At 32.8% G+C, this 17,618-nt stretch overlaps 1 protein-coding gene across 1 annotated transcript in view; it reads right to left on the reverse strand.

Moving 5' to 3' along the window:
• LOC128990295 (CXXC-type zinc finger protein 1-like) overlaps nucleotides 1–3,510 on the reverse strand; it is a 29,523-nt gene extending 26,013 nt beyond the window's left edge. The window contains exon 1 of the mRNA XM_054412621.1: nucleotides 3,424–3,510. The gene's annotated coding sequence lies outside the window, so the exon portion shown is untranslated. The remainder of the gene's footprint in view (nucleotides 1–3,423) is intronic.
• Nucleotides 3,511–17,618: the final 14,108 nt, after the last annotated feature.

The following is a 17,618-nucleotide window of genomic DNA, read 5'->3' on the forward strand; positions in this document are numbered from 1 at the left end:
ATAAATTAAAGATAAAGAAACTGCTTAGTCATTTTAGAAAGGATAAAGTTAATATATGACATGGAGACCATAGGTAAACGCTCTGGTTAAAATATGGCTAAGAAAATAACTGAGACTAAACTGATGTAATTTAGGCTCCAGGTAAGTTAGGCTACCATATTATTTAGGCTATAACTTAGTAACTTATGTGTAATACAATAAATTGTCGTGTTGAAGTAAGCATCTGATACCTTTCCAAAACAATAGATTTAATTTTAGGAATCATAAAGCTCATTAAGAATAATAATTTGGCAACATTGTCTATGATAGAAAGTCTCCTAACAATTAACGGTAGTTATCCTAAACTTAAATATAACTTACGCTGTTTTTACACAATTAGGCCTACACAATTTAAGAAGTGCATTTGAGTGAAAATTTAAAAACGTACGTTTTCATGTCCCTGGCCTTTTACTTCGTAGATACTGGATTTGTAGTTTATTATTATGTGTTTTAATATTTTTTGGGACGGGGGCAACATGTTACACACATTTATTTGGTTTTAAATAGGTTCTAGGTATTTTTTTCGTATTTTTAAAGTCTCGAAATTCACGACCATGACGTGTCCCTAGGGTACATTTTCCAACTTTCACGCTGTTTTTAGACTAATTGTTCATGCCAAAATATATAAAGCCATATTTTTATGCCATCAATGGTTATTAAACTTACAAAAAAGGAGCATATTATAATTTTATTGTCATTGCAAACTGACTACCATGACAAAATAAGTCTGTCCCTCGATTTGGCGTCACGACCATTTGGGAAAAATTTTCAACTTTGGAGCACGACAGTGGCAAGCCTGGCGTCGATGGAGTCAGTTGGTTTTAGAGACTAGTTCGGGATGTACGTCAGGATTGTAGTGCCAGTCATTTCGAGTTGAAAGGAGGAATTACAAGATTAATAAAGGAAAGATTGTGTTTTTTGTAATTTTGGTGTGTCCATGACCGTACGTAGTCATTCGATGAAGTAGACATGGTTTTAATTTTTGTTTATAAGATATTTCAATTGCTAGATTAACCTAGAAGTTCACTTTGTATCCTCGAACATGAGGTGCAGGGCTACCGCCAGAACAGAGCCAAATAACACGTAATTTCACGACCAAAGTTTCACGACCATCGCGGGTTTTTTCACGACCAATCCAGCCTTATGGATTATAGTGTGTTTGGTCGTGATAATAACTTTAATATAATTGTAATTTGAACAGTTTAGTTCAATTGAAACACTTATTTTTATTATAACTAACAGTATAATTGAAGGATTTTTTAGAAAGATTTAGGTTATTTCAGAAAATTCACGACCGTACCGCTTGTCCCTGACCATCACGTTTATGATTTCTATCATAAAAATTTCAAAAATTAAAATATCGTCATATTTCAATGTTTTATACACAAAAGAAGCACACCTCTATACATACATAACGATTTTTCGGGTCTCAGGTAAGTTTTTCCGGAGTTATACAAACTTAAAAAGATTTTATTGGCTTTTTTTCAATTTTTTGAGATTTTTATTTTTTTCTAGAAAGACCAAATATACCAAAAGCTCAGTGACTTTTTTATTGTATAATGGTCATAAAAGTAAATTAGTTTATAGCAAAACATAGTTATAAAAATAATATTAACTATTTTTAATATTCATTTAAACGTCTGTTATGGTCGTGACAGGATTTTGTGTTTTTCCACTAAAGGTGCTCTTTTCTTAAAAAAATAGTACCAAAGACATTGCGTTACCATGGACATTTTATGAAACTTCAAATGTTAATGAAATAAAAATAATAATAAAAGTTTTGAAAAAAGGGGACAAAAATTTGCAAAGTGCTTTTCCTGAAAACGTACGTTTTTAAATTTTCACTCATTTATTTATTACTGTATATGAACGGCAAACACCATTTTACAGGAGTGTTGAGTTGACATTGATAACTTAATGTGTATAGCCTAGTGTGTATGTGTTAGTGTGTACATATAACCATAGATAAAAACATACTCCCTTAACTTAGTGTGGGCAATGATAGTGTGAAATACGATAGGTAGGCCTAACAACACTGTTTTGATGATTAAATACTACAGAGATTTACAGGACGTAAACAGCTATGTTGCTCGAAAAACAATAAGTATAAGTTAAATACGGTAGACAATTTAAACAACAAAAACAAATGTAGGCCTAAGTTAAATAACTTAGACTATTAACAACAAAAACTAGCCTAAGTACATAACAAACCATTTACAATAAGACAATGTAGACAACTTACAACAAAAAAATATAAGGTACATAATAGGACTAGGCCTATATAAAAATAAAACATTTAGGCCTAAGTTAAGGTCATTAATTTTACCCAATCAACAACTAAACATCAGTTTAGGTCTAACAGTCAGGTTTAATTGGGTTGTAGGGGAAACTTGTTAAATTGTTATTTGTTCTGATGATGCCTATTGCATTTCATGCCTAATGGAAAATAAAGCATTTAATTTAATCTCATTTCAACTATTTCCAAAATGTTGAATGTTTGCTGAGTGTCAGACTTTTGAAATAATTTGGCTAGTTTAAGGTGTGGATTAACTTAGTTTTTTGAAAAATGAACTAAATTAAGTTACGGTACACAACATACAACACAGAGGAATAAGTCAGGTCCAAATATACAAAAAATTCCAATCGAGAACATAGAATATAGACAATACATTTAATTTACTGCGTTAAGTTTAGCCTACTAGGCTATTTCCTCCAGAAATAGCCTCTGTTAAGTAAGGAAATATACTAACTTAGTTAAGTAAGTAGATTTAAAGAGGCTCTAGATCTAACTACTTAAAACTGCTAAAAACTAATGTTAGATTGGTAGTCGTTTCTTTCCTACCCAGTAACTTAGGCCTAATCCCTCATCTAGAAGTAGCAAAACAAGAATATGAGGATGTTCTTATCTTTAAAACTGTGGGATATCACATGATAAAAGTTGAATAATATACATTCAAAAGATAATATGCCAATATAATACATCCTGCATACCCTAACTTAAGTTTTGGAATCAGCCTCCGAGTCAAGTTGGTCCTCAATGGCTAGCAAGTCTCAAAAGGGTTTTAAGAGGTCAAACAAGTTGGTATTAAGAGAATGCCAAAGCTAAATAATTAGGTCGACAGAGAATTATGCACACTTACTGTCATTCGTGTTTCTTTCTTACTTTCACTAACTGTAGGCCTATTTTCCATTTTGACTAAATTAAAAATGCAATAAAAAAATGAAGACTTCTTTAAATAGCTAGCTTAAAAATTTCACACAATAAACTTGGGTAACAAATGAACATATAAAAACGAATATCAAAACTGTTAGTAATACTTAGACATATCTGCATTGTATTTAAATTATTATTATACAATTTAATAAAATGTGATATCAACTAACTTCAAGAAGATAAAGAGCACATTGTTGATTGTTGTCTAGTTCTGTGTGTGGTGGTGAGTTTGAGTTTTCTTTATGGCAGAGGATACACGTCCGGTAACCAGACGTGGATTAGACGTCCGGCAATTACTGTCATAACCTAACCTAACCAACCAAACTTGCTGATAGTGAAAAAATCGAATTAAGGTTCAATTCTTTCTCTATAAAAAAAAATTATAAATGCCAAAAATTCTAATAAAAGATGTACAGTTAAGAATAAATGGTATTCAATGCAAACTCTTCGACAAAAAGTTAAAGTCATCAATGGGATTCGAACCCTGGATCTCTTGCATATCAGCCGAGCACCTTATCCACTACACCACGACCACCGATGGCTGAACATTGTATTGTTGTGGTAAAGGCGTTCCAGGCTCCCGCAACCCCATGACGTCATTGCCGTACGCCTTATCCACGTCCGGTTACCGGACGCGTATCCTCTATGTTTCTTTATTCTTTTCTTGAGAAGGGAAAAGAAGAACATTGAATCGAATGAAGAAAACAGATATTGAGCTCATTAAGTTTGCTTTGCATTGATTATGTTATTCGTATAGATAACATATAAACATACCATTCTAATTCTTAGTGATAATAATTTCATGCTTATGAATATTACCACGTTACATTTACATACATAAAAATGCTGTACTTTCTTTTGAGGTTATATGCTACCGGTACTACCAGAGGTCAATCAAGACTCTACAAACATATTCATAGGGTCAAAAATATCCAAATAAATCCAGTTTAAAAAGTTTAAAGGCTGGTAAAGTAACAAGAAATACATAACAAATCGCCATCTAGACTAAACAGCCGTATACATATCAATCTTAACATTGTTTTTCAGCACTTGGAAATGAATAATATTAGTCTATGATAATAGCATTGACTATATACCTACAGGGAGGTATATGTATAGTCAATGATAATAGACTTTCACTAATCTATACGGAAGTATCTTATTATGTCTATTGTCTAATTTAGGCTATTTCATATGTGGTGTCATTTGCGATCTTGCAAATCTAAAACTCAAGTTTGAAGTGGGTGCAATATAGCGGACACTGAAAAACAATATTTTTATTCTGTATGCTTCATAGCGATGACAGTTTTGCTATCACTGGTGCAACAAGGGTATAGTTTAAACATTTCTAAAACAACAATTCTGGCAATGCAAAAATTGAATATGAGAAAGCGGCGTCCAAGCAATCAGGATTGAGACTGTGTGTTCAGGCTTGTTTGCTCGTTGCTGACTTAAGTAAGCAACAACCGGCTAATTGTGACCAGCGAGTTGTTGCTTCGTCTGAAAATATCTTCCTCCATGGGGACATATAATTTTGGAGCGAACTTTAACATACAGCTTCAAAGGGTTTAACCTATAATTATGAGAAAAGGGATGGATATCGGCAAATTTGGAAGAATTACGTGTTAAAGAAAACTGTATGTGGTTTATTTTGACAAAATATATGTTACTGACGTCCCTGTAGCGTTCTGAAGGGCCGATATAATAAACATATCAAATAAAACGTTTGAATAATTCTTTTTACACACTGCTTTATATATAATCTAATGCACGAGTGATATTGTATCTTCTTATATACCGTACGGCAATTAAGATATTATATTGTTTTGTAATAGTATTTCCGTTTTATTTGATGGTTATATTTTTTGCTATGAAAAAGGAAAATCCTATATTATCTTTATTTATAAAAAGCACGTAACCTATCCCCTAACCATCTTTTTAGCAAATTTCCCATAATTCCCTATATTTATAATTTATTACCGAAGGTCTCGTGGTAAGAGGATCTTGCATTTAATGTCGCCAAAGAGTTCCTTGACTGCGCTAAACCCTCAAAGGGCCCCAAAAATTGTCCTTAGTTGCGACCAAGTCCAAGCATGGTAGGGGTGTGTGTGTCGGCTCCGTGTTTAGCCCGGACGTGTTTGACGCGGACACCCTCAAAATGGTGTTTCACCCGGACGGACGCTTCAGAAATCCCCGCGCCACGGCTGGGTGGGTAATTCGTCGCTTTTCGCCCCCATTATATCGAGTAAGGACGCTCGGTGGCGTTTCCCTCCCAACACAGGGAATTATTACTGTACTATCGTAACCAGAACTGGTGGCCCGTAGCTAAAAGTGGTAGAAAATACTGTTTTTTTTATTTATTATTAATTCTATTCGGATTTCAAAAACTAAACGTTATTACTACCTGTATAATTGCAAGCACGGAATCTATAAATTACAATTACAAATATTAGTTTTAGCAATAACTTTTAAATATAACAATAAAATAAAGGACATTGAAAGTAAAGCCTTCAAATTTTAGTATTATATCAAATATTGCACATACTTATTAACAATGAACCTGAGCATATTCCATAACAATTAGAGAATGATTACTTAGGTGGCTATTTTAAAATCAAAATTTAAACTTCAATTTTAGTCCTGCCCCACGGATGGGGAACAAGACTGTTTCATGATTCTTAGCCTGAATTTTTTATACTGCTTTACTGCAGTACCGGATTTTTTAAATTAGGACAACTATATATTAATGACGTTAAGTCGATTCTTTGCGTCAAAATTGTGGGCAATTGGGAAGTTGTAGAACGACCGGAGAGGGCTCAAATTAAAGGTCTCGATCCCGTAACGGCGGGAAAAATGCCGGTAGTGAAATTCCAAAACGTTTTTGATCGTGATTTATCTTTAAGTCAGTATGCAAAATTACATTTGGATTACTCCATTTGCTAGTCAATTCTGCAACATACTGTATACTATATAAAATCAGGGTTAAGGTTACCTATATTAATTAAGACTTTTTAGGGTTATAGAATGTTGAAGTAAATTATTTTACTGTGAAACTTTTCAAATTTGTGTATTTTTAACGCATGAAATAACCTAGTTGACTAAATAATTAACGATTCAAGATGGAAAACTTCTGCTTTGTTTATATTTCAAAACACATGTTCTAGATTTATTCTACACCTTCTTTGTAAATTAACTAACATTTTAAATTTTCAGATTTATTGTATAATTTTTGTATATAATTGTATATAATAGGGCCTATAATTTTTATTTATTGTATATAATCAATATTTGGTATGAATTGAAATAACCTCAACGGCTACTCTTACAAAATAACCTGGGAATAAAGATGAAATAGGTTTGATCAGGAAATAAATTTCTTAACTAAGTGAGTACTATGACAAGTTCCAATAGGCGGAAAAACAATATTGTTTGGAGGAGATTTGAAACAGGTACTGTCTTTACTTTCCAAGCAAAAAAGGTTAAAATAATATAGCCTAGCAAGTATGGTACTGTATAGTAGTAAATGGAGCATCCACATATAACAGTAAAACCTAGATGTAGTTTCTGTTTCTTTACGTTTTTTAAACAAACCAAAAATATGCATGTAAATGCTGATGAAAAGTATTTTCGTAATTGGTTTCGATAACTGGGCAATGGAACCAGTCCAATCGCAAATGAGTTAGGAATCAGCTGATGATTAGACTTATTTTATGGTGGTGTCAAACTTTATGTGGTGGTGTCAAGTCAATCGCACCTTTACGAGGAATACCACCTAATATTCTTACACTAGGCTAATTATTGTAGTTTTTTATGTTGATCAGGTTAGGTTTGGCCAATGGGATACCTTTACTTCACACTAATGTTAAACCTTTTACAAAAGGGGTATAAACTATTATTTTGATTTAGCTGTTTTGGCCAAAAACTAAGCATAACTCAACACACCTTCTTTGCCTTTATTTGCCTTTTTCTATTTCACGAAGGCAATGTCTAACATTCAAATCAGGGAATCCTTTTTTATGCAAGTTAATCACGAAACTAAATCTACCTTAGTATGACAGTACCGTATTTATTCACAAACAAGTATATGTTTGCTGCCTTTAGCAGAGTGATTTACTTATGGAGTGATTCAAATAATCTATTGAAAATAACATCATCAAAAGCAAACAAAAACAAACAACAAACTGTTTCTACACAAAAGTAAAATAAATTAAAGTAATGTGTTCTCCAAGAATAGCATTAGCAGCCATTTTACAGCTGATTTTTGTTTACTTCAATACTGCTGATCGTGATTTATCACTAATCCAGTACGCAATATTATAATTTAGAGGATTGCGAATATAATTCAAATATACTCTTATTTGCCAGTATATTCGGCAATGTACTGTATACTGTATAAAACCAGAAATAATGTTATCTGCATAGACCCTTTTCGTTAGTCTAATAACATCCAAAGACTCTCTAAGAGTTCAAGTTCTTACTTGTATACTTATCTATTTTGAGATCGACCTATTATGTTTTCACTAATCTGAATGAATACATCGAAGTAACCTCTCTGAAACATCTGCAGTATATTGCAGTTTTCCAGCTTAATGACTTTCTAAATCATGCACATATTTCTACATAAATATTGTAAAATAAATGTTTTATCCAGTTGATGTAAACCACTATTAATTTAACAAATTATGGACACGGCTCAAATGGGTATACCGTGCCCTTCTGCACTTGTATTATTTTGTATTGTATTACACAATCGAAGATTTTTCCAATGATTTAAAGCATGTATGACAATAATCTCATGAACCTATAATGATCTGTCTAGAATAATATGATAAAATATAAGGAAAAAGTGTGAAAAAGGCAGACACCAACCCGTAAAATAGATATAAGATAGTTCAATAAGAAATAACTAGTAAACACGTTGCTCGAAATCGAGCAATTGCAAAGAAGTGAAGTAGTTATTTAAAACCAAAGAAAAGTCATCATAATTTCTGATGAGTTTTAATGTCTTTGAATTGAAAAATAAATAACTGCAGATAACTTATACAGCTGATCAAAATGTAAACAATAATGTTATTCATAAGGATAACATGGGAAATTTAACAGCCACTGGGGCAGAGCCCAAGGGACTTTTTTCAAAAATGTAAGGTCAGTTTGCAAATCTACGCGACACGCTCTTTTTAATGAGACGTCAACGGATATAATCGGCTAAAAAATGGCGGAGGAGTTCAACCGACAAAGTTTCGTGTAGCGTATTAATTATATAGATTGTAAGAGTTATTGTGATAAAAGGATTTCCACTGATTTCGCAATGGAACTTTATATTGCAACACATGACATGATACATAAGAAAATCAATTTTAAAATCAGAAAATAACATTGCAAATACTTCTTTTGGACAATTCAGTAACTCCCAATATATGTGTGTTGTTTACAATACAATTTTAAAATTAACAGCTGTTTTATTAAAAAGTATTATCCACATGACAAAATGTAAACAAACCTGTGGAGGGATCTTTAAAGGCTTCTGGGGCAGAGCCCTAAGCGAATTTACTTCATTTTTCTTTTGATAACTCATCTACAGACCAAGACCTTTCTTTGGACACCTCTACCAAGTTTCTACGCTCAGCCGTTCTCTCAAATTAGTGGAGATAAAGTTTCCAATTAAATATGTAGATTCCCCCATGTTAATCTTATGGGATGAAACCCAACTTTGATGGAAGATACTGCACAAACTAGTAAAGATTTCAAAAAAATAAAAACCCTTTGCAAAACTATAGATCAGGGCCATTCTTTTGACTTTAATCATCAAAATCGGTCCAAAAATGAGGGAGGAGTTCTGTTCACAAAAATCGGCTTAGCGAATTATATAAATAGATAGATTAATAGAAAAGCATGTTTCTTTAAAACCTGTTTTCTCAGTTTGTGTGCATCGCAGGGAAAATCTACTCATACTGTTAGAAAGATATTTTCCAGTAGATTTGCAGAATCCCTTTAAAAATTATAATAGGCTAAAAAATAAGTACAAAAATGAATTTGAAATTAAAAAAAACCATTAACATGGGCTTTATGGGTTGCCATGCTGGTGACGAAATAGGTAACAACAAAATATAAACAGAAAATCAAAACAAATGTAAGAAATTACAATCACATGTTTTATTTACAGGGTGGGGTGAAAAATAGAGAAGTCTGTACAGTGCAATTGGATTTTGTTAGCTAGAAGCGGTTAAGCTGTGGTGAAATATCTTTGAAGATGAACCTTTTTAGTGCGATCATGTGTTCATACGTGTCAAATTTTTTGGTTATGGTTAAATCAAAACAAACAAACTGGCTACTCTACTCTTACTCTACTTTAATAAAATCACATAGTCATTACAGAATATTTACTGTGAAATAGAGACATGATTCCTAATTCCAAATAAACTAATGAATAAATTGTTATTTAATTATTGTCTTCAAATTAAGCAATGGTTGCTTTGAAAATAATTAATTTAACATAAGCAAATACTGTATTAAAATAAAGTAATACAAACAAATAAGTACAGCTGAGGTATTTTAACATTAGGTAAATGGAAAGTTTCCTTTAGAAAAGAATTACGACCTTAAAGGGCAATTTATAAATAATGGATAGTTTTGCGCAAGGTTTCTCGTCATTACGAACATTTTAAGTATATGGTTTATGGTCATGGTGGAAGATGTTTGCGACTCGGTCCCTGCACTGAAGCTTTGCTTCGCAGGAACCTGATTTCAGATTATTTAATGTAAAAAGTATAGTAATGTTTATTTTTTCTAAATAAATGAATGAATTGAATTGAATGAATTATATGTTTGCTGCCTTTAGCAGAGTTAAACTTATGGAGTGATTCAAATTATTTATTGATAATAAATATATTTTCATGACTCACAACACCGTATAACATCAACAAAAGCAAACAAAGGCAAAACACCAAAATGTTTTTTTACACAAAAGATATGGTGTACGGGGATATCTATTCTGACACATTGATAACATATTTATGAGATTGTTTAAATATTAAACTAATTTGTCAATTATTCAGCTTTTTAGGGACTCATGTCCTTACAAGCCACTAGTGATATTTATTTAAGTAAATAAAATAGGTATGTTGAACTTTAGCTTATGTCCTTTATTTTCACACCTATTAATAATTGCTGCGGCACGCGTGATGCGCCAATATTTTGGTAATAATAAAAACTAACACTTTTAACTGAACTATGATTTTATTGATGTAAATATGAACAAATTGTATCAGTGGACTGTATAGTAAAACTACAATAAATGAATTTCTATATCGAAACTGATTTGGTTGTAAACTAAATGTGAATTTAAGAATATTATGAAGCTGAAAGAAAGCAATGTTACTTGGCCGAACACGACAATCTCTAGGCTAGACCCTACTAATCATATTGACCACAGACCACCCTTAACCCACGGTCCTAGATAGCAATTCTAAAGACAAATAGAAAGGGAGTTTATGTGACCGTATTAGTTCTTTACGCAGAAGGACGGTCTCAACTGCTTTGTTAAGAAGCCGACTTGCCCTAGCAGAACGAATGAGTGGTTTATGCGATCGTAAACAAGTCTAGATGTTTGACAATATTTGAAATTTAGAAACGTAACTATCTTCTAAAAACATAATTATAAAGACACACAACAGATGAATTAGATACACTCTCCCCAACAATCATTGTTTCAAGCAAAAATTCTCATAAATAAAAAACAAATTTTTGAATGAATAGTATACAAGTATTTGCAAAAATCGTGTACGTCATCTTTAATTTTGGACTTCCGAGACTCCGATTTCTTTATACCGTTTCCCTAGTAAATGCACACAATTCTTAGTCAAAATAACCAATTAAACAATTTAAAGCAATTTTCTTAGAGTTGTCTTACGGATTTACTCGACTATATTCAAATCTTTGAATTATGTTTCAATTGTTTACTTATTAGTTCAGTATATTTTGAAAACATAGAAATTGATGTTGCTGACAAATGCTGTGAATACAATTCAGTGACACAAGAACAAAAAATCTATGTAAATAATACTCCCACCGCAGCAAGCCTGCAGTCTAAGCGAATTTCCATTTACCCGGTTCGTTCGATTTTTACTAAAATATTCCCACAAAATTGTCAGATTTATTTCCTATTTCTAAATAACATTAATTTTAGTGAGTACTTAGGTTTGCTGCTACGGGAAAGATATTGAGGTGTGATTTTTATTGAAATGTTGATAACTAAGTTGATAGCTTAGTATGAAATAAACAAAATTGCCAAATTTGATTAAAATATATCCATAAACAACCAAACTACAACAGTTTATTTATCCTCCATAAGAATAACATGGGAATGTTAAATTTACAATTTTTAAAATTATCTCCAAACCGTTGGGCATACAACAACTCTTCAATATACGAGTACAAAATTATTTATTTTTTAAGCTCTACAATATGGTTTGGAGAGAAATTAAAAAAAATTGTGTTTTGGGGTCAAAAATAGGAAAAATCAATTTTCACCCCATAAAACTGGTTAGCAAACTCGTTCGAATAAACGTAGGTTTACACGTTTGTGCCAAAATGTCATAAAAATTGGATAATTTTTGCTCTAGTTATCCTCAAAACGATAACGTAAATCGGTTCCGGGTCTAGTCTTACCATGTGTTACATGTGTCTTACCATGAGACCTAGGGTGAATTTTTGCTTAGTCCCTATATGGGAAATTCGCTAAAATTAGAGTTTTGTCTGTACACTGCTTAGAATCATAAATGTTTCGGTTAGTTTCATCGTATGGAACGAGTTTTAAGATAGGAAAGCCAAAACGCGTGCTATCTCAATTTCTGTATAAAAAGGTTTATACATAAAAAGGTTTAGGTGTAAGGTTATAAAAAGTACAAACAAACAGCCAAGAATAAATTATTCACAAACACAATTATTGTAGCGTATTACAATGTAAATGATCACTGTTTTACAGGGTTTTGCCCGTGGTCTGTGTGTACTGTTATCCAAGTGACAGCCGGTCTATGTGTAAGATTCAAATGTATACTTCGGTCTGTCGACATTTTAGATGAGTACGGTAACGCCAAATCCTGAACATATAAATCAACAAATCCTAAATTAACACATAGACCTATTCACGTCTTAAATTTAAATTGAAGATTCCACAGTATTTTAGAGTTTAAAGATTTGTCTAACCCTTCTAAAATGTTAACATTAAAAATTTGGACGTCCACGGGGAGTAACCAGAGGTGACTAGGCCTACGTGTTAGGTACTGTAATTGGGTTATTAGAAATTATAGATAAAACATAGTCTCTTAGCTATTAACCTACAAAATCAGAGCTATATTGCTTCGGTAGTTTATGTGTGGTTGAAAGAACTGGGCGCTGGGAGGCAAAACGCGATAATTCCTCGGACGATTCGGTAACGGGGATATTCCCCGCGAGCCGGGTAGATGCAGGGAGACGTCCGCTCAATTACCCACCCGAACCAGTTTTGTCCGCCTCACGCACTGTCCGCCTCAAGCACGTCCGGGGGAAACACGGCACCGTGTGTGTCGCACGCAGTTGTTGATTAGCACGACAGCTCGAGCAAATATTATCCGATTTTGATTAAATTTGGTATAACTTAGACGTGTTAAGCTACATTTATTCAAAACATGAAATTTTGCAATTTATTCCAAAACCATTTTGTAAAAAAAACCAAAAACAAACGATTTGGTATAAATTGAAGCATGGTCGTATGCCTATAACGGTTACGGAAAAAATCCCAAAAAGTGTAAATTAAAATTACTATGTTATTCTTTCCAATGGAGAATAAATAAACTGTTGTAGCATGCTTGTATATGGGTATATTAAAATATTTTTAACACATACGGGCCTTTACTTCATATCAAGCTATCGATATTTAAATAAAACACACCTTATTGTCTTCCCTGTAGCAGCAAACCTGTACTCATTAAAATTAATTCAGGTTGTCAAGTGATCGAAAACTCGCTCAAAAATATGTAATTTACAGACTTCTTTATTTTCACCCAACGCTCTAAATAAAACATGTGATTAGAATGTCTTCCATTTGTTTAGATTTTATGTTTACATATATTGCGTTGTTATTTCGTCACAAACATGGCAACCCATAAGGTCCATGTAATTTTTTAGATTTTCCCTACGATGCACACGAGCTGAGAAAAAATCTATATATTAATTTGAAACTTTTATTTAAGGGAATAATTTGGTGAAGTTCCAGCCAGGTGGATAGAAATTCGCTTAGTCTGCAGGTTTGCTGCGGCTGGGGTATATTGTATGTTATTCCATAAAATAGAATACCTTCTAAAATATACGAAATCGATAACCATATAATGCATTGCATGTTTTGTATGTTTGAGAGATAAATGTTTGTAGTATCTATTTTTTATTCTCTAAAAATGACACTAATTATTACAAAAGGTGTCTTAAAGAGGTTATACATTACGGGTAAATTATTGTAATTTTTTTAAGAGTCCCTAAGACAACGTAATGATTAAAACGACGATACGATAAGTCTATTTGAAACAATCATAAATCGTATTGTTACGTCAAGTTGTGTAGTGTAAAGTTGGTAAAATATAAGTTGAAAAGTTGAAGTAAAGGAGCGTCTGAAGAACACCTGAGCTGGTTTATGTACCAACCATGTGCAGTGTAAGGCTGGATGCATATTGTACAAGAAGGGCAATCAAATATTCACAGCTCCGCTGTACAAGCTTTTACTGCGTCAATGACAATTTCCCGCCCCCGTGCAAACAGCTGTTCAAGCGTTCAAGCTATAATTCTTTTACATACAGATTCCCTGTCGAAGTATATTTGACTGTAGGTTAGACGTTTGTACTTTGAAAGTATGCGATTCTTGCCGTTTCATCTTTTCCATAGACAAGGTACATAATGAATATAAAGGGGTGGATTGACATAGTTTACCATGGATAAAAATATCGCGATATAAAATACCACAATATTTTACCCCTACATGTTATGTTAATATCATCATTGATCCAAGAATAGACATTGTGTCTACATCCTAGATAAAAGAGTGGACAGTGTCTATTCTTTAATCTATGATATTATCTATAAGGATCCACTGGAAACGATTTTAAGACACACACATGATCTGTCCTTATGATAACGAGCGTTTTGTTATTTACAATATTTATTTCTTATTAAAGTAAATATATTTACACTTTAAACTAAAATATAACAATCTATTTCCAGCTATTTCTTGTTCTCCGATGTTGTAATCAAATATTTAAATACAATTCGCCAAATTACAAATAAAGAGGCAAAACTAGTCATAAATAGTGCACATGTTAAATGTACACCAATGTGAAATAATGACTTCTTACTGTACGTTGCTTCAAATCCATATTGGAATCTAATACAAGTACTCACTTAAAAAACATTAGTGTGGGCTGTCAGATATTAGATTGATGAGTAGGCATAACCTTCAAATTTAAATTTCTCAATGTAAATCAACGAATGCACTCAATAAACTACACAAACTTAGTTATTAAACTAAGTGATACAACTAAACAACTGGTTTTCTGTAGACAAATGTAAGTGCGAACTTGTATACACAGTACAGTTACATTGCCCAGTAAACTTCCCTTCTGCGTCCTCTCCTCTTTTATATAGTATTTCTGTAAACCTGGATAACAACCCAGGAAATGATTATTCTAAGCCTCTTTGGAACCAAAACATGTTCCCGCAAGAAACACTTAGCTTGTTATCATTCCAAACTTGGTTTCCAGAGTAATTATGTTTATTTATCATGGCGAGAAGCTGATATAATGAGGCAGAGAGCAATAACATCGCACGGGCACGCCAATGTTACTGTTCCCCCTCCCCCCTCACCAACCAGCTGTTTATTTATTTGGTGTTTTTATACGAGGGAAGGTCTGGAATTGAACCACGGGAAAGCGTTTTGCGGAATCGCATTGTTGAATTAACCAAACCTCGGAACATGCTTTGTTTTAGGGTAAATATTTTGTGAAATCCCAAATGAATGGGGAAATAACATTTTGTAAAATAGAAAATGATGACTTTCGGATCGATGTTTTTGTAAAAGAGCTCAAACATTTACGTTACACGATGTATGTAAACGTAAATGTTGTCATATTATGAGAAATGTTTGTTTGTATGTTTATATGCTTGTACAAAGTTCTCGGCTTCGACGATTTCCTTCAAATGTTGAAAATCATTTCTGGCCTAAAAACGGGTTTAATGCAGGTAAAACTGCAAAAAAAATCTAAATACGTAAAAAAATTAAATTGAAAGTAACATTTTTCAAACGTTGGCTTTATGGGTTGCTAGTAGTGGCCTTATGGGGAGCGAGCTGGTGTAGTGGTTAGAGCGCGGGACTTCAGTCCCAGAGGTCCTGGATTCAAATCCCGCCAAGTCACAAATGGAGTTTATCTAAGTGACATTGCCGCAACCTCTAGGTCTACCCTGAAGTAATGTGAATGTGAAAAAATCCGTGCTCGTGCCTAGGACTAAAGAATGGGCTGCTAGGTAACCATTGGTTGAACAAAATGACGAGGAAAAGTCTAAAACTGTTTGTGCAAAATATTTCACATTGAACATGTTGCATACACACGTCTCTCATGAGCGAGTTTAAAGTAAAAACGCAAAGTTAAACATCTGAGCATTACAACTCCAGTCAAGACATTCGTAATTTGCCAGGATGTGCCAGCTGTGTCAAGCCCAAGTTTGTGGTGTAGAGCCATCTGATTTTGAGGGAACTGACAAACTTGTGAAACCAATGACACAAAACTTATCAGACTGACTTTTGACACCAAGTCAGTAGATTTGACTCAACGCGGCACTGTTAGGAAAATTACAATTTCCAAGCATGAGGTGAAGTAAATACAATGTTATTGTTTCGGGAGAATGGTTAGAGTACTTGCCTTTAAAACTGATGGTTGCCCGTTCGATTCCAAGTAAAGTGAATTCTGGACCCAGAATCCAAACTAATGTCTAACAATTAATTATGTTTCCCAACAACATGTCAACGTCAGATAGTAAGAAGAGTGGGTTTGAACAGTTTTTTTGTATACGGATACATGCAAAATGCCACTGGAGTAAACACACACCATTAATGGCTTGCTTCACATGAATTACATAAATTAATTATAGTCCTAAGTCGAGAACAGCTTTGCACTGCATCACTGGTACAGTATTACTTTTTGAGTGTAATTTTTGTCGCTTGACATAATTCAATTTTGGACGCTTATTCTGGTTGGCGAAAGTTCAGGAAATAAATCCCGGTATGTTCAAATAGATTAAAGTTCAAAATATTTCAAAATTGTGAGATTCTCGCTGTATTTTAATTTGTATCCTTACACAACGTACATTATGATGAATATTACAGTTTTTTATTATGTATAAAACATTATCACGATATAAAATATTACGATATCTTACAACTACATGTTATGTTACTATAATGAGCCACTGGAGACGATTTTAAGATACATGCATGATCTGTTCGATATGTATAAAGAACGTTTTGTCGTTTACAATATTTATTTCTCATTACCTAAAACTTTTTATTTGTTTTTGAAGATCGAAAACTAATCGGGTAATCATTCTGAATAAAAAAAAAAAAAATGTAATGATATTTCAAAAATCCGCGAGAAAGAAGTTATACAAAAGTAACGTATTAATGGGGAACCAATCTTGTTATTTTTGTTTTATCTAGGATAAAAGTGGTTGAACATTATTATTTGGAATATAAATGGTGTATTTGAATCACTGACAAAAATATAACATCTATTTTAATGCAGATATAGTTTTTGGCTGTTTTTTAATGCACGCTACATAAAAAGATAACTTTCCAAGCAAAGCAGATAAAAAGTTTCAGTGAGGTTCTTCTGATAGCTTTCTTCACAGCACATAAAGCAGCAAGATAGTCACTTTAGCTCAGACAAAAGTATCTAAATTTTCCACGAAAATGCAGTAAAAAAAGTGAAATTATCCTTTCTTGAGATAAAATTTAATTCAAAATGTCGAGCACGCCATGCGTGTATTGGAAAATGTTCAACCAATGTATTTGAACTTGCTACGATTTTTAATTATCATAATTATACCTTACTATTAGCTTTAGATATGGAAGGTAAAATGACTATAATAAGAATCATACAAGAATCTGTAAAAATAGGTTATTACAGATACAAAAGATAACCTTGATTAAAACCAACCAAGTACACAGGTACACAAGTAAACGTTCTACTATATTTTGTATTATTAGTTGAACGTCTAAATAAATGTAGTACAAATATGTATTCCACGAGGTGTGACTTAACAGCTGATTTGAAAAGTATGAGAAAAATAT

This window comes from Macrosteles quadrilineatus, unplaced genomic scaffold (assembly GCF_028750875.1).
Source record: "Macrosteles quadrilineatus isolate MER2022 unplaced genomic scaffold, UCM_ALF_1.0 Scaffold_3__2_contigs__length_128488019, whole genome shotgun sequence".
Lineage (NCBI taxonomy): Eukaryota > Metazoa > Arthropoda > Insecta > Hemiptera > Cicadellidae > Macrosteles > Macrosteles quadrilineatus.